The sequence below is a fragment of the Phocoena sinus genome, chromosome 11, assembly GCF_008692025.1.
Source record: "Phocoena sinus isolate mPhoSin1 chromosome 11, mPhoSin1.pri, whole genome shotgun sequence".
NCBI lineage: Eukaryota > Metazoa > Chordata > Mammalia > Artiodactyla > Phocoenidae > Phocoena > Phocoena sinus.
The window spans coordinates 2,244,940-2,271,251 of record NC_045773.1 but is presented as its reverse complement, the minus strand read 5'-3'; the positions used below and the strand labels follow the sequence as shown (position 1 = coordinate 2,271,251).

The 26,312-nt window shown below is 57.3% G+C and overlaps 1 protein-coding gene across 4 annotated transcripts in view; it reads left to right on the top strand.

Moving 5' to 3' along the window:
• IQSEC1 (IQ motif and Sec7 domain ArfGEF 1) overlaps positions 1-26,312 on the top strand; it is a 113,485-nt gene that overhangs the window by 5,803 nt on the left and 81,370 nt on the right. The window contains exon 1 of one of the 4 annotated variants that reach the window (XM_032648798.1): positions 483-588. The exons of the other annotated variants lie outside the window; for them this stretch is intronic. The gene's annotated coding sequence lies outside the window, so the exon portion shown is untranslated. Of the gene's footprint in view, positions 1-482; positions 589-26,312 lie in introns of those variants that run through there. 4 annotated transcript variants of the gene reach the window in all.

Genomic DNA, 26,312 nt, shown 5'->3' with positions numbered 1-26,312 from the left:
GAGTTGAACGTGTGGAGGCCTCAGAGACCCGCCCGGCCACAAGGAAGGCAGGCTGACCGCCCCACCCCTGCCATCCCCGATCCCCTCTGGGCTGAAGCAGCTTTCAGAGTAAGTAGGGTAGCATCCTCCAGGGCCACCTGTCACCCGCCTTTGTCCTGCCTGCTCAGGCTGGCCCACAGTGAGAGTGTTAGCTCCGTGTGGCCAGAGACCCAGCCGGGCCGGCGCTCTGAACAAAGCAGCCTCGACGAAACTCGAGTGACCCCGAAACGCGATCGGCCATGAGAGACCGGCCAGGCAGGAAGCTGTATTATTTATTGAGCAGAGCCCGTGGGACGTGCCTGTGCCTGGTCTGGGGCCCCTTGGACGGGCCAGACCTTGAAAGAGCCCACTGGGCAGTGTCCGGGCCCTGTCGGGGGCGGGCGGGGGCCCCAGGGTGCCCGGGGCGTGGTTTCCTGGACGCCTGCTGAGCAGGGAGGAAGTCGGTCAGGCCCTGCGGGGGGGAGGGCCCACAGCTGGTCCCGAGGGGCCACGGAGGCAGGCAGGGTGCTGGGGCTCCAGGAAGACCGCCGCCCTCTCCGTGGTGACACTGTGAGTACCCACCGCCTGCCCAGGAGCAGGGAGAGGGGCTCGGCCACCTGGGTGACCTGCGAGGGGCCGTCAGTGTTTGGGGTAGCGGCTGGGGTGAGGGTCTCTGGCGCGCTCGTTGGGGTTTTAGCTGTTTCTTGGAACTGTTTTTTGTGCCTTCTCACTGCCTGGATGGTGTGGCCCAGCTGGCCCAGGTGCCCCAGGTGTTTCCCCACAGCTGCCTGGAAGGGCGGCCACGGCTGCAGGAGGGAAGTCCGCTCGCTCCCCTGGGGGTTAGACCCACCCCCACGCCCTGGAGGGAGGGCAGCCAGGGCCCCTCAGCCCACCTGGGGCGGTTGGTTCTCTGCCTGGGGCCCCACGACCCGCCCTCCCGCCCGAGAAAGAGGAACTCTGGCCCAGGCCCACTTCACAGCCAAGTGAACTGAGGCCCCAGAGGCCCCCAGAGTGTGGTCGGTGCATCCCCCCCATTCCCTCGCCCGAGGAGCCCGCACTTGGAGCACAGGGAGACTGGGCCGAGGGCGCAGGAGGTTTCGCCGGGCTCTGGGACCCGGGCTTCCTGTTTGTCAGTCCATCAGGGTCAGCTTTGTCCCGAGAGGACACTGCCTGGGCAGCTCTCCCCCCACTGGCCCCGCGGTGGCCCAGCGCGTGTCCCCTCGGCAGCCCCAGCCCCGCCGACAGCTTCACCTTCTTTCTGAAATGGTGCAGCACGGAGCCATGAGGCTTTGCAGATCCCGGGGCGGGAGGGACTCGGGGACAGTCCCGGTGGGTGGGCAGCTCTGTACACACAGAATGAGCAGCTCAGTGTGGCGCTGGTGCCGTCCCTCGGGAAATGCCCTTTGGCGCGCAGGGGACCTGGGCCACCTGCCCCTCGGGGAGGTTCCCCGCTGTGTCCTGCTTTCCCCCTCTAACCCTCACAGCAACTGGGAAGCAGAATGGCTGTCACCTCTGGTAACGTGAGGGCGTCCATGTGGTGTCCCCCGGCCGGAGTACATAGGGGAGCTGGGGTTTGAACCTGGAGCTACCCCCAGCCCCTCAGTGCATCCTGCAGCCTCTGTCGGGGCAGGAAGTACAGGGGACAGGGGTCAGTGGATCCCATGACGACCCCATTGCTGGGCCTGTTTCTCCCTTTGCAGGGGTTGGACCCCAGTCCTGAGGAGGGGCTGCTGCCCCATGAGCCCCCAATAGCCGGGACTGGGGCGGAGGAGGCTTGGCTACAGGAGTGAGAGCTCCAAGGCTGCCCTCTGAGCTGGGGTCAGCGAAGGCTTCCCCTGACCCATCCACAGAGCTGCCTGATGGCCCAGAGGGCCAGGGGTCACGGAGGACCCCAGTGGTCAGGCCGCTCAGAGAGCCCAGGGCTCCGGCCCCCAGCTCGGCATCTCCAGCAGTGAGCTGCTTCTGCTGGGCTCCAGGGCACAGCTGCGGAGCCTGGCCAGGTGGATGCACGCTGGTCCAGCTGGGCAAAGGCCACCCCGAGGGCGTGCGGGGCTCTGGGGCCAGCGCTTGTGCCGGTGCCTCGGACAAGCTGCTTTCACTCCCGAGGCCTCCTGTCCTCGCCTGTGCACAGGCCGTGGAGTCAGGAGCCAAGCACCCCACGACTCTGCAGTCTGAGCACCTCGCTTGTCCATAAGTTCAAGGATTCCACTTTTACTGAGCACCTACTGTGTGCCAAGCACTGTGTTGTCTGGGGATCCAAAAGGGACAAACGAACCAGACAAAAAGTCAGGGGAGGGGGATGGATAGCAGGGAAGGGGCACCAGGGCGGATGTGATTTATTTTCATAGGTGCACGTGGCCTATTTGAAACACAGCCAGCTAGCATACCAGATTGATGATTTCACAGTTATCAATGCTTAGGATGAAGCAAAGCTAAAAAATCAAGAAGTAGGTAGGTGTGAAGTTGACTTGGAGAGCAGGTGGCGGGCAGAGAGGGCCTGCGTGGCGCAGGGTCGTGGGTGCCTGGAGCTCTGAGCAGAAGCGTGGCGAGTGGGGCTGAGCTCCGTGTCTGCAGCTGGGCTGTGAGGAGGGATGTAGGGCATCCCAGCCGCTCCCTCCCCTGAAACTTCTGGAAGTCCCCAGACCAGGTCCCAGTTGTAACGTGACCTTCCTCAACTTGGCTCTGCTAAAATCGGTCCTCATGCTCAACCATCCCTCCTCCTGACCCTCCGAGTGAGGGGGTCGCGGCTGTGTAGACATTAGGGTCTCATAACGCTGGGGGGTCCCGGCTCTGCACTCCTGCCTGTGGGGGCCAGGTCAGGCTCCGCTTGCGCGAGCATGAAAGGAGACTGCTTTGTGGTCACCAGATACATTCAGGTTCGATGGGTGTTCCTTCCCTGCCACACCTTGAAGAGCCCGCATCCTCGGAGAGTTTTCCTCGGGCCTGGATACTTTCCAGGTGACCCTTTCCCCCGGGGCATGGCCTGGGTGGGACACGGAGTCCACGGAGCCGCCTTGGGCCCGTCTCCCAGAGGCCTGCTGGCCTCATCCTGTTTGGAGCCCCTCCCCTGGGCTTGGAGTGAGCTGGAGCTATGCAGGACCCTCACCTACGCCATCAGAGAGCCAGAGCAGCTCGGCCTTCAAGACCCCTGCCCAGAAGTGGGGCTACTGCCACGGCAGGAGGACCGGCCAGGCGTGGGCAGGGTGTGCCTGGAGCTCCATGTGGCCCCCGAGCTGGGGTGGGGGTCTGCTGAGCACAGCATCACCCACAGGTGAGGGAGGGAAGGAGAGTCCACACCGTGGCCTCCGCTCCGAGTCCCTCCCCCATGTGGGCCAGGCGAGCGTGAGGCATCCTCTGACCTTCACTGAGAGTCTGTGAAGGAGGAGTCGTTAGCCGCAGTCGATGGATAAGCAAACCAGTGCCCAGAAGTCCCTATCAGCGTGCCGTCACCTGCTTCTAGGAAACAGGTGAGAGGGCTACGGACGGCCTGGCAGAGCAGGGTCTCTGGGCTGCACCCAGAGTGCTGGGCCTGGACGCTGGGCTGTGGTCAGGCTGCTGAAGCAGGCTGAGAGTGCAGACTTTGGTGTGAGTCTCACTCTGCTGCTTTCTTGGATATGTGACCTTGGGTGCTTCAGGTCACCTCGCCAAGCCTCATAGTAGACGACCTTCTAGTTGCAAGTGACAGAGAAATCCAAAACAAACAGGCTTATGCATTGAAGGGGCTCCTCTGGCTCATGGAACTGAAAAGTCTAGGGGTACCTAGCTTCAGGAATGGCTGGATCCAGGAGTTCAATTTATGTAATGGGTTTGGACTTTTCAACCTTCATGCTGCTTTCTCTCTACTGTCTTCATTTTGGCCTTCTCCACCTGGGTGCCTGGCATGTCGGGAGTGTTCCCCAACCCTGTGATGGGCTGGCTGCAGGGCCAGGCTCTTTCTGTCCTGGGATGTTGACAGTGCCCTGGGGGAGATGGGACAGGAAAAGAGGAAGTTACGACACAGGCAGTCAGAGCTGAGCAGGGGTGAGCTCCAAGGCCAGTGGGAGCCCAGAGGAAGAATGTCAGAGTTCACATCCGGACGGGTTCCCCAAAGGCTTCCTGGAAGAGGTGGCAGCTCAGCTAGACTTTGAGGTCTTGGAGTTGGCCTGGGGAATGAGACGTGAGGGAGCAGGTGCCCTGGGGTCCAGTCTGGGGCTCAGGCCAGCTCAGGATCCGCACACGGTGGGACTGACCTGGCTGTGCTGGGTTCTTGGAGCTTCTGCCCAGGCTCAGAGGTCAGGATGCCTGGGGGGTGGCGGTGAGGGAGCGACAGGGCCTGTGTTTGGGTGATAGATTGCCCGGCTTCTAGGCTGTGAGGACAAGAAAGAGAGCACTTAGTGAGCACCTACTGTGTGCCTGTAACTCTCCATCTGGCCTCGTTCTGGCCACAACAGCCCCTGGAAGCTCCGCATCCCCTGTTTGCAGGGGATGAACCGGGCGCTTGATTAGAACAAGCCTTTTCTAAATACGCCTATCAGTCGTATTTCCCTGCAAAGTTAGAAGGTGCTGCTAACCCTCTGGCCGGGCTCAGCGGCCTCTGCTCTGCCATCAGGAGGCTTCAGGGCTGCCCCGTGGCAGGGTTGCATGGGGAAGTCACCGTGTTCATAGCGGTTGCGTGTTGAAACACCTTCCCAGAAGACTAACCACCAGGCCTCCCCTCACACTGGCAGCAAACACGGTAAATCTGAAACCTGATGCCTGCAAAACAGGGGCGCGTTAGAGCCAGAGGCCAGGTGTGAATTGTGAAGCCAGGGACCCCGACGCCGCAGTGGGTATGGACGGCCACCCGCTCCGGGCAGCCAGGGAACAAGCTTGGTTCTGAGCTTTAAGCGGTGAATTTTTAAACCCCTTCTAAACTGCTCCTCGAGTGTGTTCACGGGCGGCCGAGATAAGCCAGGGTGGGAGCAGGAAGATGGAGGGTCAGATCCCAGCTCCCCCTTCGGCTGCTGTGATGCCTCGGGCAGCCCCCTGTGCCTCTCTGAGCCTCAGTTTCCTCCTCTGCAAAATGAGGGTAGCATTTCACAAGGTGAGGATTAAATAACATTATACTTGGGCGTGTCCACGTGTAATGACATAGCAGTGGCTCCGTAAAGGTCAGTGATTACATTGGGTAAAACTACTGTTCTCAGTTTGACTGTAACATTTTTTAAATTGTCGTTTTTGCAACCATGGATTTGAGACAAATGGGAGATTGTTTGGTTCCGGGTATATGCCCCCTGAGGGCAGGCACCAGGCCAGTGAGACCTGAAGTTCAGGAAATGCACTTGGTGAGTCAAGAGCAGATTTTGAATTTGTCAAATCCCAAGTCAATCCAGGGTGTTCTTTTCCTAAAAGATCCAGTGAGACAAAAGCAAAGCACTAGTGGCCTTTGCCCGAGGGATATAATCAAGCGTGGCAGCAGGCCAGAGCTGGATGGCCGTGGCTCTTCAGGGGTAGGGGGTAGCATTTAGGAGAGGTTTTCAGGGAAGCACAGGCACCTGTGCTGGGTCTGGAGTGGGCAGGTAGAGAGGGAGGAGATGGTGGGTGGATTCTGTAGGTCGAGTCCCCGTGTGTTTGGGGAGCAGCAGTCAGAGCTGGGTGGTGTTGGGTCTGGCAGGGATGAGGGCCAGATTGGGGCCAGAAAGCAAGGCAGGTGGGCCGCGAGCCCGGAGTGCTGTGCTCTCTCTGTGGGCACAGAGGCGCCACCAGGGCTTTTGAGCAGGGAGGTTAGATTAGCCAGTATTCTTTCGGTGGCAAGTGATAAAAGCAAGCAAACAAAAACCCAGACTGGCTGAAGCTGAGGCTGAATCCATTGCCTTCTACTTCGGAAACAGACAGGGCTTTAGGTACAGTTTGATTCAGGAGCTCAAGCTATTTGTCAGATGCACTGGTGTCTTTTACTCTTCTTTCCCGACTTCATTCCCAGGCAGTATCTCTGCTCGTGACGGGACTGACAGCTCCAGGTTCACAATAGTCTGACAGCTAGTGATCCCAACAGAAACGGTTCCAACAGACTCCCAGTACAGGCTCGGGTCACGTGCCCATCCCTGGCCCAGTCACTTCGGTAAGGGGGCGGAATACTGTCAAGTTAGGGATGGAGTCCACGGACACAAATTAGATAGACTAAGAGTGGAGGAGGGGGATCCCCCAGAGAAAAGTGGGGTGCCTTACTGGAAGTGAGCTGGGAGGCTGGGCAGGCACAGACATCCAGCCTCCCCGCTGTGATCCAATAAGACCCTCCAGGCGCTGTGCTCGGCGACTTGACCTGCACCATCCCTTCCTGTCAGCACCATAGGCTAGGGTTTCTTATAATCCCCATTTTGCAGGTGAGAAAACCAAGGCTTAGGGAGATAGTCACTTGCCCAAGTTCACATCATCAACAAATGTCCTCACACCTCAAATCATCCTGACCCCGAAGGCCAGGCTCTGCACCGTTTGCTCCACTGCCTCATGGTAATCAGACCTGCGTTTGAAGAAGATGCCTCAGGACCTCAGATGGAGGGTGGATTGCAGGGGTGACCAGAGGCGGAGGATGGGCAGGAGGCTGGTGCCACGCAGGCAGAGAGGAGGGCAGCCCCGATGGATACAGCTACGGGGCATCTCAGCCCCTTGGTCCCAAAACACTGCCAGCCCAGCTTTCCTGTGATGTGTCCTGAAGTAGAGAAAATATACAGTAATATGTGAGTATGTATGCACACACACACATATGTGTGTGTATTCATTATCGTGCCTCCTGGTTTCGGATTGGGGCGATCTTAGCAGGAGGGTGTGAGGCGTGAGGCTCTGGGGCTGGAGGCTGGCTTTATGCTCCTGCTGTGGGCACAGGGGCACTTCCAGGGCAGTTTCCGGAGGAGGTGGTCAAAGGGAGGTGACCACCCACCTGGCAAAGGGCCAGGGTGGGGAGTGAGCGGGATGGGGAAACAGCTGCTCCTCACTTCCCTTTTCAGCCCTAAGACTTCCCAGGAGAGAGTCCCACCCTCCTGATGACATCACACCAGGTCAGAGGTCATTCTGCCCACACCTTCCTTGCAAAAAGAGGAAACCGAGGCATTGGGGGCACAGCGTGTTCTGCCTCGCTGTCGCCACTTGGGGAAGTCTGGCGGCGTGAGTACCAGCCCTAGATGGCCTGCTGCCTTGCTTTGTGACCTAGGGCAAGCCACAGAGCTGCTCTGGGCCTCGGTTATATCTGCAAAATGGACCTACTGTTACCTCACAGAGTGGGCAAATGAGAAAACCTTGAAAGGACCGGGTGCAGTGCCAGGCACCTCACAGGTGTCAGTGAATGTTGGCTGTGACGATTCCTTCCTTTGCATGGTCAACTCAGAGGGACGAACAGCTATAGATCCCAGGAAGCTGGGCCCAAGATCCAGCTCTGCCGTCCAGGCTGTATGGCCTTGGGCAAGTCACCTCATTTCTCTGGGCCTCAGTTGCTTTATCTGGGAAATGGCTTTTGCATCACCACCTCAGGGGTCACTGAGCGGATTGATGGAACACCCTGTCCACGGGATGGGATTTTCTGGGGCATCTCTTTCCCACTGGGCGGTTGGACGTCCCCTCCCCGACGACTCCCTTTCCTACCCTGGGAGGGGATCGAGTGAGTTACTCTATTGGTAAATCTTTCCGCTGAGCACCTGCAGTGTGCCAGGCACTGCCCAAACGATGAGGAGGTCAGACCATGATCCCTGGCGTCCCCTCTCCCAGGTGGCAGCTGGCCCCCAGCTGGCGCCGGCACTGCTCCATCATCTGCTGGGCCAGTTATGGGGGAAGGGCCCCCGTGGCGCCTGCCTCTGGAGGCTGCATGGCTGCTGAAGGCGGAGTCCTTTGCTGACAGCTCCCCGGGCCTCTTCTGGGGGTCCGCGTGCCCCCATCCTCATTGCATCGGGCTGGGTCGGTATCCCCGCCCCCGGTGTGGCAGTGTCCTGCTGCCTTCCCCTGTGGCCCCAGTTGGGAGTTGGAGGAGTGTCTGCAGAGTGTCCCCTGCCCGCAGTGTGGAGGCTTTTGGACCCAGAAGCCGGATCTGGAGGAGGGCAAGTACAGGCAGGGTGACTCAGACAAGTGCCTTTGCTCCTGAGTCTGTCTCCTCTCCTGTGAGAAAGACACCCACCCACAGCAAGGGCTTTGTAACCTTGTCCCGTAAACGCCCCAGGAGAGGCTGGGCTGCAGGGCACTGCCGACCCAGAAGCCCTCTGCACTTAGGCCAGTTCAGGCCGATCAGAGCCCAGCTCGGTGCAGGGTGCAGGCGTCTCCCAAAGGCTGCCACCCTTAGCCCCGCTCAGGACTCTGTTCTGTTTAAAGGGCACATAAGTTCCCCTGGGGCCCGGGACACCGCTTGAGGGTCCCCCACCCCTCCAGGGAACGCTTTAGGTCCCTGGGTCTGCCTTCTGGGGCGTGGGCTGGGCCCTGAGCTGTGACCACCCCCCCCACCCCTGGGCAGCCACACTAGTGATGGACGTGCCATTTCCTGTTTCAGTTAGTGTTTGCTGTGTAACAAACCACCCCAAATGTCGTGGCTGCAACCGCAGTGTGTGACTGTGCCGGCTAGAACCCGGGCCGCCCTGCTGGTCCCCCTGGGCTCACCAGAAGGTGCCAGGTGGCCCCACTCACATGGCTGCAGTTGGTGCTGGGGCACCTCTGTTTCTCTACCCGCCCCCCCCCCCCCCCCCGGCAGTTTGGCCCTCAGTGGGCAGCCAGCGGCCATGGCATCTGAGGGCAGCGTTCCAAGGGGGCGAAGGTGGAGCCTCAAGGCTCTTGAGGTGCAGCCTCGGAACTCAGACAACCATCCCTCCCGCCACATTCTGTTGTGCAATGAAAGTCCCATGGCCGGGGGAGGGGAGACGGACCCCACCTGTGGGAGGAGGGGACGAGTCCCAGAGCTGAGGGGCCTGGGTACCGGGATGCAGGGAATCTGTGGCCATATTTTGCAGTCACAGAGTATGCGTCATTAGGATTTTGCCAGGTTCTTACCTTACAAGGGTTGGGGTCAGGGGAGCTAGTTCTAAAATCATTGGATACAGAGCCAAAAATTACCCGGTAGAACTACCCTTGAAGACCCCTTACGTTGCCACGGCATGCAGAGCCCCTGGTTCGGCACCCACCCTACAGGAAGCTCCGTGCCCACTGAGCGGGCGAGTCCCAGAAGCAGGCCAGATGCGGGGGGTGAGGCTTGCCCAGGCATTCCAGGCTTTGCTGGGGCGGGGGGAACCCCAGATCCCAGCTGGGAATGGAGGGGGTCCCAGCCGGCCAGCTCACCTTCTGCGTCGGCTCCATTCTGTGTTTCCGTTAAGCCTCTAGAAGCTGCATTGCCCGGGACAGAGGCCGCTGGCCATAGATGGCTATTTAAATGTCAACTACTGAAAATAATTCAAATTTTAAAGAAGTCAGCTCCCCAGCTGGCCCCATTCCAAGTGCTCAGTGACCACATGGCTAAGAAGTGGAGAGCCAGGAGTCAACTGGCCCCAGCCAGCCCCCTTCACCCAGCCCTCACCTTCATGGTCACCCAGGCCTGGTGCTGGCCACTTGAGACTCAAAGTGACTCGGCCCCATCCCAGTAACTGCCCTCTAGAGGCTCCCGACCCGCTGGGAGCAGGCAGGCTGGGGGAACACAGTGCCAGAGTGGGAACTGGGCAGCCAGGCCCCCGGAGACTTGCTGAGGTGGGAGCCCTAGGGCCTCCCCTTCGCCGCTCCAACCCTGTCCTCCCTGCCACGAAGCAGCGGCGTAGGGAGTTGGGATGGCTCCATGTGCACTTGCCAGGCTTTTCTGGTGAAGGGAGGGTGCCTTTTCATCACCCCGAATCCCACACATACCACCCCCCCGACCAGTGTACATGAGGGTCAGTATCCGTGGCTGAAAAATCACAGTGAGCCCCTGAGAACCCATTTTAGATGAATGTGAAGTCCATGAATTTTATTCATCGCACAGCATCTGTTTTGGTTTGAAAGATGTTAATGTGTGAAACATAGTATTTGTTTGGTCTACCAGCAGCCTATATGGGATGCAAGAACCCCTAAAGTAATTCAGGGGCTCCCAGCCTGGGAATCGGTGGAATCTCCAGGAATGGGATGGGTAGCGCCCGGGCGGTGGAGGGGTGTGGGAGGGTACCTAGACATGGGATGAGCAGGGACACCCCCTGTGGGAGGTGTGTTCACCACTGCATCAGCGCCTTTTCTCCTTTGGGGGCCGTGATTTATTCTCAGGGGTATTCACGTTCCACTCAGTAATATTTTTACGTGTGGATTCATTACGAGTTATTCTGTAACAATTTCGATCTTGAAGAAGGCCTGCAAGAATTAAAAAAAAAGAATTCTCCCGTGTACCCTTCACCCACTTCATCATAAGTAACATTTCACCAGATTTCAGTCTCTCACAAAAACATTTTTTTCTCCCAGAACTATTTGAGAGGTCATCGCAAACATGCAACCTGGGGCTTCCCTGATGGCGCAGTGATTGAGAGTCCGCCTGCCGATGCAGGGGACGCGGGTTCGTGCCCCGGTCCGGGAAGATCCCACATGCCGCGGAGCGGCTGGGCCCGTGAGCCATGGCCGCTGAGCCCTGCGCGTCCGGAGCCTGTGCTCCGCAACGGGAGAGGCCACAGCAGTGAGAGGCCCGCGTACTGCAAAAAAAAAAGACAAAAACAGAAAAACATGCAAGCTAATGACTCTTACTCCTAAATGATACTTCAGCATGTTTCCTAAGAGCAAGGACACTCTCTTACATATCTGCGGTCTAATAGCCAAATTCATGAAACTTAACACGGTCACAGTACTAGGATCTAAAATGCAATTTAGGGACTTCCCTGGCGGTCCAGTGGTTAAGACACCGAGCTTCCAATGCGGGGGGTGGTGGTTCAATCCCTGGTCAGGGAGCTAAGATCCCACATGCCACAGGGTGTGTCCAAGAAGTGAAAACTAAATAAATAAAATACAATTTAGAGTTGCATTTCGCCAATTATCCCAATGATGTCCTTTATGTCAAGTTTTTCCCCAATCCAGAATCTTGCATTGCACTAAGTCATCATGGGTTTTCTTGAAGCTTTACCAAGGTTTACTCTGTATCATAAAATTCACTAGTGTTGAGTGTACAATTTAACGACCATTAGTATACTTACAGAGCTGTGTAATCGCCACCATGATTTTAAATCATCTTGAAAAGAAATCTGTGTCTATCTTCTATCACTCTTTTGTCCCACCCCAGCCCCCGACAGACACTAATCTTCTCTCTGTCAATAAACTCGCCTTTCTGAGCATTTCATATAAATGGAATCATCTAGTAAATGACCTTTTGTGGCTGGCTTCTTGCACTTAGCCTCATGTTTTCAAGGTTCAGGCATGCTGTAGCAGGTGTTAGAACTTCATTCCTTTTTTTTTGCTGGTTAAGACTCCGTTGTATAGATAGACCACATGTAGTTTATCTGCTGTCCTCAGTTGATGGACATTTGGGTTGTTTCCCCAGTTGATGGACATTTAGGTTGTTTCCCTAGTTGATGGGTATCTGGGCTGTTGCTACTTTTTAGCTGTTATGAATATACCGCTAGGGATATTCACTTACAAGTTTTTATGTGGACATACGTTTTCATTTCTCTTGAGTAGATACCAAGGAGTGGAATTGCCAGGTCAGATAGTAACTCTTTGTTTAACTTTTTTAAAAACACACAACTGTTTCCCAAAGTGGCTGCGCCACTTTTCATTCCCACCAGCACTGTATGAGGGTTCCAGATTCTCCAGACCACCTGGACGGCTCTCTAAAAACTGAGTTCTGCTGTCTGGTTTCTGCGGCTGCCTTTCCTATTCTGTTTTCGAACACGTGGTCTTCAAGGGACCCTCCAGTGTGGTCTCACTTAACTCTGGATTCGTTGTTCCCTAAAGTGGGGTCTGATGAACGTTGCAAACTGTATTCTTAGGGGTCCACCAGTTCTTAAGTTTGAGAAACCCTTAATATAGAGCCATCTCTCAGACGGGAAAGTAGAGGCCCTTACAGAGAAAGCGATGAGTCCAAAGCCGTGCATCTGTGAGTTCCCACAAGCCAGCACGGAGGCCGCGTGGAGTAAGTAAGAGCCACTTAGGAAGTCGTTCAGCACCCGCCCAGTTTTCTCACCTGTAAAATGGAGGGGGCGTCACCCATCTCTAGAAGCAGGAGCGATAGAGACAGTGTGGGTAGAGAGCCCAGCTCAGCTCCTGCCTGATGCAGGGTGGACACCACGTGTGCCCACCACCTGGCCTTGCACCCGGCCCCCTCCTCCGCAGCATCTCCTCTCCCCAGCAGAGCAGCCCCGAGGGCCGGCTCCCGGCTCCAGCTGTCCCTCCCCCTCACGCACCTCACCTGTCCCCAGTGCTTAGCCACTTACTGGGCACGGCTCTGTCGCAGGCCCCGTACTGATGCTGGCAAAACAGAGATGATTCCTACTCCATCCCCGCCCTCGGGGACTTTGGGCAATGAATAGTCTCATTAGCTGATGATTACAGGACAGCGTGGCAGTGGTTATTTTTACAATCAATAGCTAACAGTTATTGAATTTCTCCTATGTGCCTGGTCCCGTTCTAAGAACTGTGTCAGGATGTACAGGGCATTGTGCGAGCCAAGATGTCTAGAGGAGGTGACATTTTTGCAGCTGGATCTTAAGGATGGGTTTGGACTTGAGCTAACAGGCAAAAAGCACTCTTCAGGAATTTTTACTAATTTGGTGGGTGAAAATGGTATCTCATTATTATGGTATGCGATTCTTTATCAGTAAGGTTATATATCTTTTTGTATGTTTATAGGCCATTTGTATTTCTTCTTCTCTGAGCTACCTAGTTAAATCAGCTGGACACTTTTATTTTCATGGTTTTCTTATTGACTTGTTAGAACTCTTTGTATATTGATGAACCAAAGGGCATAGTATGTGCAAATACTCAGTGTTGTGAAACAGCGTGGTGTACTCACAAGACATTAAGTGTAGCTTGACTTTGGGGGAAGCAGCTGAAGATGGGGGGGTGGGCAGGAGGCAGAAACTAGTTCTGGTGCTGAACTGGGAGCTTAGACTTTATCCTCCAGGTCATGGGGAGCCCTAGAAGGGTTAGAAGGCTTTTGAAGCCTTAGAAGGGTTTTGAACAGGGAAGGGATGTGATTGAAGCTGTATTTTTTTAATGTAAATGTATTTATTTTATTTATCTTTGGCTTCGTTGGGTCTTCGTTACTGTGCGCGGGCTTTCTCTGGTTGTGGCGAGCAGGGGCTACTCTTCATTGTAGTGTGCGGGCTTCTCATTGTGGTGCCTTCTCATTGCGGGGCACGGGCTCTAGGCGCACGGGCTTCGGTAGGTGTGCCACGAAGGCTCAGTAGTTGTGGCTCGCAGGCTCTAGAGCACAGGCCCAGTACTTGTGGCGCCCGGGCTTAGTTGCTCCACGGCATGTGGGATCTTCCCAGACCAGGGCTCGAACCCGTATCCCCTGCATTGGCAGGCGGCTCTTAACCACTGCGCCACCAGGGAAGCCCTGGAGCTGTATTTTTGAAAGTTGCTTTAAATAAGGGACAATGATGGGTGGAGGGATGGGCTAGGAGGATAAATTGAGGCCAGAAAGTGCAGAACCGTGAATGTCCCGCCGAAGAGCGTCGGTTTGGTTTGCTGGGCAATGGGGAACGTTCTGGGTAACGACAGGGGGTGGGGAGAGGAAAGGGGCAGGATCAAGGCCATGGCTGATCCCCGGTGGGGTGAGTGGTTCAGTCTCCCTGCAGGAGGCTTTGCCCCCACTGACGTCTCCTTCCCACATGGGTGCCCAGTGCTGGGTCGTCTCTTCCTGCTCCGGGGAACTGATCTCCAACCAGACAGACGGGACTGTTGCCAGGGCTGATCTGGAGAGGAAAGATGAACCAGGAGTTTCCAGGCAGGGCGCGGCGGGTGGGAGAAGGAAAAGGGAAGAGCATGGTGGCCAGCCTGGAGGGGCCTCAGAAGTCGTGCATTCCATAGGCCAAGGAAGCTGACCCTCGGCTTCCGCTCCCACAGCGCAAGGCCGGGAAGCCCCACCTCCCGGCAGCATTCCACATCAGGTTGGCTCTTCCAGTGAGAAGGTTCTCGGTCTGGTCTGACGTCAGAGCTGCACGGAGCCTTGGCACTTGCCTTATCTCAGGCTTCCTGCCTGCTCGATTGAGGGGACCTCGAGGCTCAGAGGAAGACGATCCTCCCGCGGTCACACAGGGAGTTAGCCCCAGCCCGAGTCAGAGCAGGCCTCCCAACTAAGCGTGCAGTCTCAGAAACGATTCTTTTTAAAACGCAATTTTTTTAAGCAGTAGTACATGCAGAGGGCGCAAAAAATATTTAAATGGAACATTTCAGTGAGAAGCCATTCTCCTACCCACCTGGCCCCCAATTCTCCACACCCTTCCCCAGGGCACCACTGTACCAGTTTCTTAAGCATCTTTGTCAGAGATAACACATCCACACACAAGCAGGTACCCTACACCCTGCTCTTTTTTTACATAAAAGGTAACACACCATACCCTGTACTGCACCTTGCTTTTTCCACTTACAAAAATACCTTGGAGATTGTTCCTTGTCCGTCATGTACAGAAGCTGCATCCTTTTTGACCGCCGCGTAGGTTTCCACCGGACGGATGTATCATAACAGGCACCTGTCGAGCAGTCCCTCTTTGGCGCACTTTAGGTAACAAGAAGACTCCAATAATTTTTATTCACTTTAAAGACAGTTGCTTAATTTTTTAAAGGCACATAAAGAAGATTTAATCGGCCCGTGAGCCTGTGCCTATGTCCAGATAATCCCTGGCGACTTTTTACAAATCAACTAACCCTCAGAAAAGTATCAAATGAAAAGTAAGAGCTCCTCCCACACGCATTGCACACACCCCACCGTCCTCCCAAAAGGCAGCCATCAATAGCAGGTATTGTTTGGGTATGTGGGTATCCTCTCGGAGAGAAGAAGTAGGAAATTACAGTACGCATATATGTATAACCTTTTACAATGTGCACAAGAGGGATCACAACATACACCGCGTTCTGTCCCCTGCATTTTGTTTGTTTGTTTGCGGTACGCGGGCCTCACTGCTGTGGCCTCTCCCGTTGCGGAGCACAGGCTCCGGACGCGCAGGCTCAACGGCCATGGCTCACGGGCCCAGCCGCTCCGCTATGGCATGTGGGATCTTCCCGGACCGGGGCACGAACCCGTGTCCCCTGCATCGGCAGGCGGACTCTCAACCACTGCGCCACCAGGGAAGCCCTGTCCCCTGCATTTTTCGGCAGAAATGCCTCCTGGAGATACTCCCGTGAAGTCCCGGCCTGCGGGTGTGTTCGTGCCGGCTCACCCTCCCCCAGTGTTGGACACCAGAGGTGTCTCTCTTCTTAGTTTGCTGACTGACACAGAGTGCTGTGTGCACTGCCCTTGCGTCTTTATGCCAGCATGCTGGATGGCTTTGCCAGATCACCCTTCAAAAACAGGTCGCCCCATCTTGCACCTCACCCTCCAGCACTTTGGGTGCATTCATCTCCTCCCACCTTCATCTCCTCCCACCCATCATACTTGTTCTTTTCTGCCAACTTGGTAGACACAAAAAATGACAAGCGTGCTGTGTTTCAGCTCGTATTTCTTCAATATGCATTTAATTACAAGTGAGATTGAGTATCTTTCCCTGAGCCGCTTGTTTCTGTCCTCTGCTCTTTTTTCTAATTGGTCAGTCGTCTTTTTCCTATAGCTTTGAAAGAGTTTTTTACGTATCCGGGAAAGTAACTTTCATCTCATTTTCCTCAGTTAACTTCTGTCATATGTGCTGCAGATATTCTTTTTAAGTTTACCCTTTGTCTTTTTTGACTTTGTGGTATGTTTTATTCCATTTAGAAGTTTTCATTTCTATCTAGTTAAATTTATCAAGGTTTTCCTCCATAGCTCCTGGGAATACAAATATTTATACAGGACATTTTACACAACCTTTTCACACATCATCACAGTGGATCCTCAGAGCAGCCTTTGAAAGGAGGCAGGGTGACGATCTTTATCGTCAGGTCTATTTTACAGACGAATTCACATGAGGCTCAGAAAGGTGGTGGGACCTGCCCAGGCTGAACAGATTCTAAAACCCTTGCTCTTCCCAGGTCCCTCACCTGCCTTCCTGCCAGCCAGGTAACTCACTCCTGGCACTGACGACAAAAGGATGGAGTTTCTCTAGGAAAGCATTTTTAATTATTAAAACGACAAGAATCTTTCCTTCAAGAGCTTTTTTTTTTAAGTTTTTGAAATTATAAAATTAGTTCGTAGTTTTTAAAAACAAAATGTCCAATGATACAGGAGAGTGTAACACAGGGTTTCGGGGGGCGGGGCAGGGGCTCATGCCTCGCCCTGAAAGCCCATCCCCCAGGGGGACCACTGTCTTGTTTGCTGTGAGCACCAATGGTGAGGAAGACCCACCGGGAGCTGGACCGTTCCTTATCCATCTCTGCCCGTCAGCAGTGCATTGTATATTCCAGGAGCAGCTCGGGTGCTCATAAATGCTGCGATACGAGACTGAGGCACCCACCTTAGCTTACACTCTGCAGCCCCACAGGCCTGTGTTCAAGTCCCAGCTCAGCCACTTAGCCAGCCATGTGAGTGTGGGCAGCTGACTTACCTTCTCTGTGCTGCGCTGTCCTTGTCTCTGAAATTGGGATGATAGTTTACACCTCAAGTAAATGAAATTAACCTCATAAAGTGCTGAACAGAATGTCTACCTCTCACCTCTGATCTGCCTGTTCCTTGGTGGGGGGGTCCACTGCCTACTTCCACCTGGCCCCAATATCCAGGGTCATGACATTTCAGAGTGGAAAGTCAGGCTCCCTCCCCCCTCCAGAAGCCCAGAGAGGGGAAGTGTCTTGCCCAAGGTCAGAGCCCGCAGAGGCTCCAGTCTCCTGACTCATTACATCACTCGCCAGGCTGGACCACTGCGGCCCGTCCCCCGGCCTCCTGTCTCGCCCCTTGTGGCCACCAGGGGGCGCACCCTAACCCAGCCCAGACTGCGGCTGCCCTTGCTCCCACCTGGTGGGGGTCTCCCGGCTGCCCACGAAACGAAGCGTTCCTTAATCTGGTGTTCAGGGCTGTCAGAATCTCCCTACACACCGGGCAGCGCGCCTTCCTCTGCTTGCTTGTACCTTGGGTACAGCCTTCCCGGAGTGCCCTCCCCCTTCCTGCCCCTTCCAGGCCAGGCCTTTCCTGCCTACTCCACTCCTTCCCCACGAACTGGCCCCTCTCCGAGGCCGTGCCGCCCCACCGAGGCCAGTCCCTTGCACTCAGTGGGTGCCGAGTCCATGTTTGCTGTAGGATAAGGGGCGGCGCCGGCAGGCCCGGGCCCCCCTCCCCAAACTGCCAGGAGCGCGCGTCCTGGAGGGGACACAGAGCCCCACCACCGCGCTGTGCGATTCTGGCCGCTGCTTTCTGGGCCTCGGTCTTCTCATCTGAGAACTGGGGAGGCTTCGGGGACGGGGCTGGGCATGGCCGGCGGGGACCGCAGTTCTCCGTGGGAGGGGCCTGGGGCTGCGGCTCCCAGGTGTTTACCTAGGGGGTCTCGGGGAGTCTGAGCGAAAGGCCGGGGCCCCAGCGCCCCTCCGCCGCGCTCGACTGTGCGGACCCCGCTCCCCGGCCTATCCCCTCGGCGGCCCCACCGACCCGGGCGCCCTCAACTGGCCGGGGTTCGGGTGACGTCGGCGGCCGGGGCGGCACCCGTCCCCGCGCCCACACCCCTGTCCGGGGAAACTGAGGCTGGGCGCGGAGAGGCCGCGCACGCCAAGGTCACTGCGCGGAAGCAGGCCGGCCGGCGGCACTCGGGCTCGAGCTCGGGCTCCGGCTCCGGCTCGGGCTGGGGCTCCCGCGCGCCCGCCCCCCCGCGCCGTGCGCCCGCCCGCGCTCCTGCCCGCCGCGGGGACGGCGGGGACAGCGCGCGCTCGGAGGCTGCGGGCGGCCCCGCGAGGTAGGAGGCGGGCCGGCGGGGGACGCGCGCGGCAGCGGGCGGGGCGGCCGGGGCCGGGGGCCGGGGGCCAGGCCGGGGGTCGGCGGAGGCCGCGGTGCACCGACGCGCGAGCGGCTTTCGGGAACCGGGCGGGGGCGGCGGGTGGCTTTGCGGGGCCGGGCCCGGGACGAGGGCCGAGGCCGCAGTCGCGGGGACGCGGCGGGCCCCAGGGTTGCAGGGTCGGGCGCTCGCGGCGCCGGGCTCGGGGGGTTGGGGCGGGGGCGGGGGCGGCGGCGCCGGGCTTTCGGAACCGGGGCTCTGCGGTGTCGCTCCCTGGGTCGCAGGAGATGGATCCTCCGCGGCTCTGCGGATCGCTTCTCCAAAACCTTGCGGACATGGAAGGCGCGATCTGGGGGGAGGGGGGCTGAGGGTCTCCGCGTCTATACAGCTGGCTGCCTGGGCTGGGAAACATGAAGCCAGGTCGCGAGGGTTGCAGGGGGAAGCTGGCCGCCCCCCAGGACACACACTCTCTCCCTTTTCTCCCCCCTCCGCCATGCTCCCGCCTCTCCGCGGAGAAATCCTGCCACGGGTCCAGGGTCCGGAGCCTGCGGGCGGGAGGTTGAGGCATCTCAGGAATTCGCTGTAAGCCAGTTAGACGCTCTTGGGGTGGGCTGGATGGCTGGCCCCGAATTCAGCCCTGCCCCGACCCCTTGCGTGACCTTGGGCAGCCCCTCCTCCCACTACCACGTGGGCAAGAGGCTGGCTGGTAGTCTTGGGGATCCCCTGAGTCAGACCCCCAGTGTGCGAGGAGTCGGTTTAAGGGACTGTGCCTGGGGGCTGGAAGAGCCACTGCGATCTCCGGACCCAGTCCCAAATGGGGCAGGAGGCAGCAGGAGTCTGAGAAGTGACGATGGGGCTGTCGCAGGTATCAGGACACCCTGTTCCACCTGCCAGCCTGGGGGAGAGCCCTCATGAACCAGGGGGCTCTGAGTGCGGGAAAGCCCTGCCCTGCCCAAACTAGCTGCCCCTGGGCTGTGAGGAGGCAGGGCCGGTTGCGAGAGGTGTGGCCAGGCTGTCCCCCTGCCCCCCCCCCCCCCACAGTCACGGGGACACCCCCCTCCCAAGTTTCTGCCACGCAGTTGCCCCTTTAAATTGCTAAGCTCTCGGCTGTCACAGCTGATCTGTTTCCAGAGCAAAGGGAGCAGAAAGATGACAGTGGGTGTCCCCTCGCCCGGGCCTGTCCGAGTGATGAGGCTTGCAGGCCAGTGGTCCCCTCCGCCTGGTCAGCTTTGTGCGTTTAACTCTGGGCATGCTCCGTCATGGGGTGGGTGTGGGGCACTTGCTCTGCACTGGGGAGCCCCTGCTCCGCTCGGTGGTCAGGCACCACCAGACAGCGTGCGTGCCAGCCTACACAGCCCCTGGGAGCAACTTGGAACGAAAGTGACCTCTGGTCACCCTTCCCTGCCCCCAGCTTTATGCCTGGCTCCTCCCTTGGGCTGGCACGGTGGCCAAGCCTCTGAAACCATGTGTGGCCAGAGATCCCATGTGCAGCAGTTGGGTTTGAAAGGAGAGAAAAGCAGCAGCCCCAGACGCCCCAGAGACAGGAAAGGACAAGCTAAGAGGTATATCAGGGGGCCACAATGCCACGGCCCAGCCACTGAGCATCAGCCCTGGATGGGGCATCTGGGGGCCAGTCTCCTATTAGAGATGGAGAAACTGAGGCTAGAGAGAGGCAGGGACACATCCAAGGTCACACAGCAAGCCACTGTCCCCAACTCTCCAGCAGTCTAGCCATCCCTGGGGAGCTGCTGCCTGGGGAAGGCTCAGAGGACTCTGTGTTCCCCCCAGAGGTCCCTGCAGTGGAGGGATAAGGAAGGGGAACCCTGGCTCCCGCACAGGTTGCAGACATTAAGTAATCTTGAGTCTCGTGAGTAGAGTTGCCACCCTCTCCCGTGGCTGCCTGCCCTTCCAGCACTTCTCTGCTCACCCCGTGGCTGCCAGCCCCACAACGACACCGTGAGCTCAGTCATGCCCCTGCCCCATTGTGCAGAGGGGATGCCAAGGCCAAGCCAGCACTGGGACCCTCTGTGTCCTCAGCTTTCCTCCAACCAGTGTTCTAACTGCTGGGGTGCTAAGCACCTAGGCGTCCCTAGAAGAGCACAACCATCCTTTGTTCTCGTAGTGAGCTCCCCGTCACTGGGGTGTGCAAGCTGGAGCTGAATACTCATCGGTTAGGGAGGCTATGAATTTGGCCTGTGGTGGGAGGGTTGACCAGATGTCTCATCACCACCCCACCCCGTCCCTCATAATTAGGGGATACGGAATGGGGTTGCTTGCACCTATCAGGAGATGATGTTTCTTGCATGAAAGAGGCTGGGTGAAGGCACTGGGGCAGGTCCCTGTATGAGGCCCAGGGTTCCACCTACTGCCATTGCTCAGACCTGGTGTCCACACTGTGAAGTGTGACTCAGACCCGCTTCTGGGGTCGGCATCTTCCAGTGCCTGCTGCCTTCCCACCGGGCCCAGCCTTCAGCCTTGCCCGTCCTGGCTCCTGCAGGTATGCCCACCCCACCTGCGTCACCCAGAAACCTTTGCTCAGCCTTCACCCATTGGTGTCACCTCTTCAGCAAAATCTGCCCAGAGTCTCTGTGTCTGCCACCCCTGGGGGTCCCATTGTCACTGAACTGCGGGGGGCGGGGGGGGGGACAGCGTGCAGGGACATAGGTAGGCCTGAATGCAGGACACCCGCCCGCCACTGCGTGAGCTCTTCAGTGGCCCTACCACACAAGTGCCGGCTTGGAAAGGCAGGGTGCAGGCAGCCAAGTTCTCGGTGACTCTTCGAAGAACTGAGTGTATGTGGCCGTCGGATCCAGTGTGCGTCCAGTTCACACCCAGCGAGCGTCTTTTAAGCATCTACTCCGTGCGCGACCTTCTCACGGGGTCTCACCTGTATCAGCCCATTTCATCTTCGAAACCACAAACCCATCTGCTAATGTGTAGAGGGCAATATATCATTGCAATATCAAAGCAATGATGTCAGCTGCACGGGCCAGTGGGACCCACTGAGAATGCTGCACACCCCCACCCGCCGCTGGCCGGAGTCTCTTCCGTGACTTGGGCCCTAGTGTCCCGACAGCTTGGCAGTTTGCGCACCCAGATGGCCTGGGGAGGCGCGGGGGCTTAGGGTGCTCAGAGGGGACTGACCCCGTGAATCCACGCGGGCTGTCTGGACGGAGGTAGGAAGGCTTGCAAAGGGGTCCTGTGACCAGGTACATGCGTTTGGGCCTCATCTGCTGCCTCTTTAGAAGGAAGTCCTGTCGGGATGACAGTCTCGTCGTCGGCTACCAGACTGAATCCCCTGAGGGCGGAACAGTGGCTGAGGCACCTGCGGGTCCCCGGCGCCAGGGGCTAATGTGAGGCTTTGCTGTGCTCAGCTGAGGTGGATCTAAACAAGAAAAAAGGTAGTGAGTTGTCCTCACTGGAGGTATTCAAGCTGCGGCAGCGGAGAAGACTCCTGTACCTCGGTTACGCGCGATGCCCTGGAGGGCCGGCCATTTTAGCTCCAGGGCTCCCGGAGCCAATGACTTTTTTTTTTTTTTTTTTTTTTAATCTGAGGGCTTAGTGAAAGCTATCAGGATGGTAATATAGGTTTGGAAAAATGCTCAGTGCCAGGCTGTTTTAATAAAGCCAATTGCCTCGGGGTATTATGGGAACACTCCATTATCCGGCTGCTCCAGGGTTTGGACTTGGCCACGAGGGGCCTGAGGATTTGGCGTGAAGCTGGAAGGAAATTGAGAGTCTTACGGCCAGTCCCGGAGCACTGGGGTCACTGTCGGCCACACTAACTTGGGAAGCCCTGAGGTCAGAGCTGAACTCCTTGTTGCTTTAGACAAGTCCCTTCCCCTCCCTGAGCTGAAGAAGTTTGAAAGAGTCCGGAAAGCACTTTGGAAATTGTAAGGATTGGGGGCCGGGGGGAGGGGCTGAAGCAGCAGATCCTGATTGTGTCAGGTGCATGGACCAGCGGAGGGCCAGCCTGCCGCTGGGATGGGTTCCAGTCCCAGCTCTCAGCTTCCTAGCTTCCTGCACCTCCGCGAGCCTCAGTCTCCTCCTCTTTAAAATGGGAGTGATGACAGGGCCAATCTCCTAAGGCAGTTATGAAGGTAATTCTGGAAAGTGTGTCAATGTCATACAGCTAGTTTCCATTTTCTCCTTTGGGGATATTGAGAAGCCACTCAGTATTCCTAAGGCCTCAAAGTCCAAATAGAAATGCCAGCTCTGTCGATTTTCTCATTCAGCAAATATTTATGGAGCGCCTGTGATGATAGGCCAGGAGCCACACAGACAAAACGCCTTGCCCTCCAGGAGCTTTGATTTCAGCAGCGGGAGACGCAACAAAAAAGTAAACAAACAGAATTTCAGTGAGTGCTAAAAAGAATGGGTCTGCCCTGGTCGGTGTTAAAGCTGCTTTGCAATGGAAGAACTCTTCCACTGTAAAGGGGGATGAGAAGGAGCCCCCTCACCCTGTCTGGGCTCCGGGAGACCTAGATTCCAGTCCTGGCCCTGCTGGCTTCCCACTTGCTGTGCAAACTTGGGCAGTTTCCTTCCTGTCTCTGATCCTCGGTTCTCGTTTGTGAAATGAAACAGCAGGTATGCCCCTCCAGCTCCGGTGCCCTGTGTGGTGCTGCACTGACGTCTGCACTGCCGTCATAGCTGGGGTCCCTGCCTGTCCCCTCTGCGTGCCACACCACACGTACCTTTCTATTTTAGATGTGACAGGTAACCTGTCAAACAGAAAGGCGAAAAGACAGGCATACAGCAGCTTCAGCAGAAATAAGAGGAACGCACACGTTGTGAGACCACCACCCGGGCCCCGAGACGACGCGCCACCAGAAGCCCCCTGCCCCGCCCCGTGGGCTCCCCGTCAGCTGTTGCCCCTCAGGGATGCTCACCATCCTGACATTTGTGATAATACTGTTCTTCTTGTCACTGTCTTACCACCTGTCTGAACAACTCTTTACCACATGGCCTTGTTTTTATTTTTTTTTTTGGCAAAGTATTTTATTTTGTTTTATTTTTTTATTTTTTGCGGTACGCGGGCCTCTCACTGTTGTGGCCTCTCCCGTCGCAGAGCACAGGCTCCGGACGCGCAGGCTCCGCGGCACGTGGGATCTTCCCGGACCGGGGCACGGACCCGCGTCCCCTGCATCGGCAGGCGGACTCTCCACCACTGCGCCACCAGGGAAGCCCGTTATTTTTGACTCGTTTATACGTAGACTTAAGCTGTAGATATTTCTCCAGGTCTGGCTTCTTCTTAAAGTCACGAGGAGCTGTTGCTTGTCCTCGTCACGGCCATGTTGTTCGTATTCCACTGCATTGCCAGGCCACCGTCTATTATCCAGTCTCTGTGATGGACACACAGGGTGTCTTCAGTTCGGGGCTGTGTTCTTGAACCTGCCCACGTCCTAGTGCACGTATGACCTCCTTTCCGCCATCTGTCTGGAACTGGGCCACACAGGACACACATGTTCAATGTCATAGAGCAGACCAGCACTGTAGTCCTTCCGTCCAGTCGCCCCCCACTCCCAGCGGCACCACCTGTTGTCAGTCTCTGCCATCTTTGCCCTCCTGGTGGGTGTGTAATGGTTTTAATCCGCATTTCCCTGACTGCTGATGGGGTTGAGCATTTTCGTACGGTTATTGGCCGTTTGGATCTCCTCCTCGGTGAGGTGACTGTTCAAGCTTCTTGCCTACCTTGGGCTGTCTTTTTGTTTTCTTGTTGATTTGGAGGATTCTTTAGGTATTCCGGATTCCAGTCCTTTGTCATTTGTATATGTTGTAAATATCTTGCATTTTTCACTTTTCCTGGGGTCTTGGAATGAACATCTTAATCTGAGTTCTTAATTTCTATCAAATCTTTCACTTTATTTATTTATTTAAAATTTTTTTATTATTATTATTTTTGCGGTACGCGGGCCTCTCACTGCCGTGGCCTCTCCCCTTGCGGAGCACAGGCTCCGGACGCGCAGGCTCAGCGGCCATGGCTCACGGGCCCAGCCGCTCCGCGGCATGCGGGATCTTCCCGGACCGGGGCACGAACCCGCGTCCCCTGCATCGGCAGGCGGACTCTCAACGACTGCGCCACCAGGGAAGCCCACTTTCACTTTATTTGTTTTGCGTTTTAAGAATCCTTTCCTACCCTGTGGTCATGAATTCACCTTTTGCATTAGATTTTTAATCTACGAGGAATTGATGTTAGTAAAGGGCCTGAGTTAAGGGTCCCATTTCCCACACGCACGCATGCACGCACACGCACACGCACGCACACCCCATTTCCCAGCCTGCCCAGCGCCGCCGTTTGGTGACATGTGTGTCCCTTTCCCCTACCTGCCCTGCCCGCCCCACCCCGCGCATATTCATACCTTTCCCGGGCAGGCAGGAGCCCAGGACCGCAGGCTCCGGCCTGGGAGCCCCAGCAGGGACAGCACCCGGGGGCAGGGCAGGGCGGCCAGCCCTCCCCCACTGGACCAGCTGCCACTCCTGACAAACAGGTCTGTGGGGCCCGTCACGTGTCCAGCTGGCGCTGACTCGGGCTCTGGCGGATTAAGCAGGGGCTCAGGGCTTATGACCCGCACCGTCCACTGCACAGACCCCCGTGAGGGCCGAGGGAGCTCAGCTCTGGGGGCTGCGGAGGAGACCCCCAGAGGCCAGCGAGGCTGCACTGTTTGCCTCAGGACACCCGCAGCCGGGGCACTGGAGCAAGGTAAGAGAGGGCCCGGGGGGCCCTGGCTGTGTCTTCCCTGCCCAGCTCTGGGAACTTCTGTCTGGAAAGTGAAATGTCCCCCCCTCACTCCCCCCGCAAGCTCTTTCCATCTGGGTCTATCGGGGGAAGCCGAGAGCCAGGAGGTGGAGGGTGGCGGCCGAGAGCAAGGACCTGCCAGTCTTAGGCCCCTGTGCACACTCCCCCGGGCTCATACACACACGTACACGCATCTGCCCACCGGTTCCCGAGGGACTCCGCGTCGTCGGGCCTGCCCACTGGGGGGGGCGGGCGGTGGTGGCACTGCCAACCTCCAGTCTGCCTTCCAGATCCTGGTGCCTCCCCCCCGCAATGGCCGGTACCTTCGTGCTCCTGGAGTCTTCGGGGCAGGGAAGAGGGAGAGGAAGTGGGTGTGCGCTGAGCACCGTCTATGTGCCGGGAACCTCCCCTCCGGTGATCTTTATTCCAACCCTGCAAGGGAGGGAAGATTCGCCCATTTAATAGATGAGGAAACTGAGGCTCGGAGATGGGCTACGGCCCAGCTGGGGCCCGGGCTGGGAGGACGGTCCCCAGCATCTCAGCAGGCTGCCTACGTGACCCCGGAAGTCGCAGGCTCTGCTCACCCCCTGCCCAAAGGCACAGTCCCTCTGGCGCAGAGCTGCTGCTCCCTGGGGCTCTTTGAGAACTCCAGGTCCTTGCGGGGGCTTGGGGGGGGGCGCGCATCAGGGCGGGAACAAGAGCCGGCGGCTCTGGGCCCAGCTCAGCCTAGGCTAGCGGGTAAGACTTGGGCTCTGTCTCCACGTTCGTGCCATGGTGGGGTGACAATAGTAGGCCCCACCTCTCCAGGCTGCTCTGAAATGCCACCGTGCATGAAAGGGCTTCCAAACACGTCCACTCCCAGCAGGCACTCGGGCACTTAGCTTTTGTTTTTACAGGGAAGGTCAATACCTGAGTTCACTGCGTCCTCTGAATTTCTGAGCTCCTGTGCGTTTCTTTTCTTCCTGGCCTTTATGCATGCCTTTATTCCTATGAGTTTAATACTTGCTTAGGAGATACAGGCACGTGGTAAAATGTTCAACATTATAAGAGTATACAGTGCAAACGATGTATGCCCCCCGCCCCCTCCCCAGAGCAAACAGGATGAGCATTTTGGGGGTATCTGGTCAGAAATGTTCCCATGTATATATTTGTTCCTCTGCCATATTTTGAAGAGAGCACCCAGCAACTTGCTCTGCCCCTATCCTGTGACTTCCCTCTGGGCCTTTAAATCCACCCACCGGGTTAGAGAGCCTGATGGCTGCTTCCCTGCAGAAGGCACGCATATTTGTGGATGCTGGCACCAGATCTTCCTCGTCAGCAGGACTTGAGGGAGGCTGCAGCCTGGCACGGGGCAAACAGGGGGATTGTTGAGCTGCAATGAACGGTCCCTCTGTGCCCAGGGAAGGCCCAGTTGGAGACCGGCTCCCCCTCCTCCCCACTGCAGCAGATCTGGGTCTGCAGCAACGGTGGAGCCTGGGGACCTGGCTGAGGCCCAGCCCGCTGCCAGCTGTCCATCGGGTGACCTTGAGCCTCCTCTGGGCTCCCGACTCAGTGCAGGAACCCAGGGCGCGTGGTGGCCCCAGTGA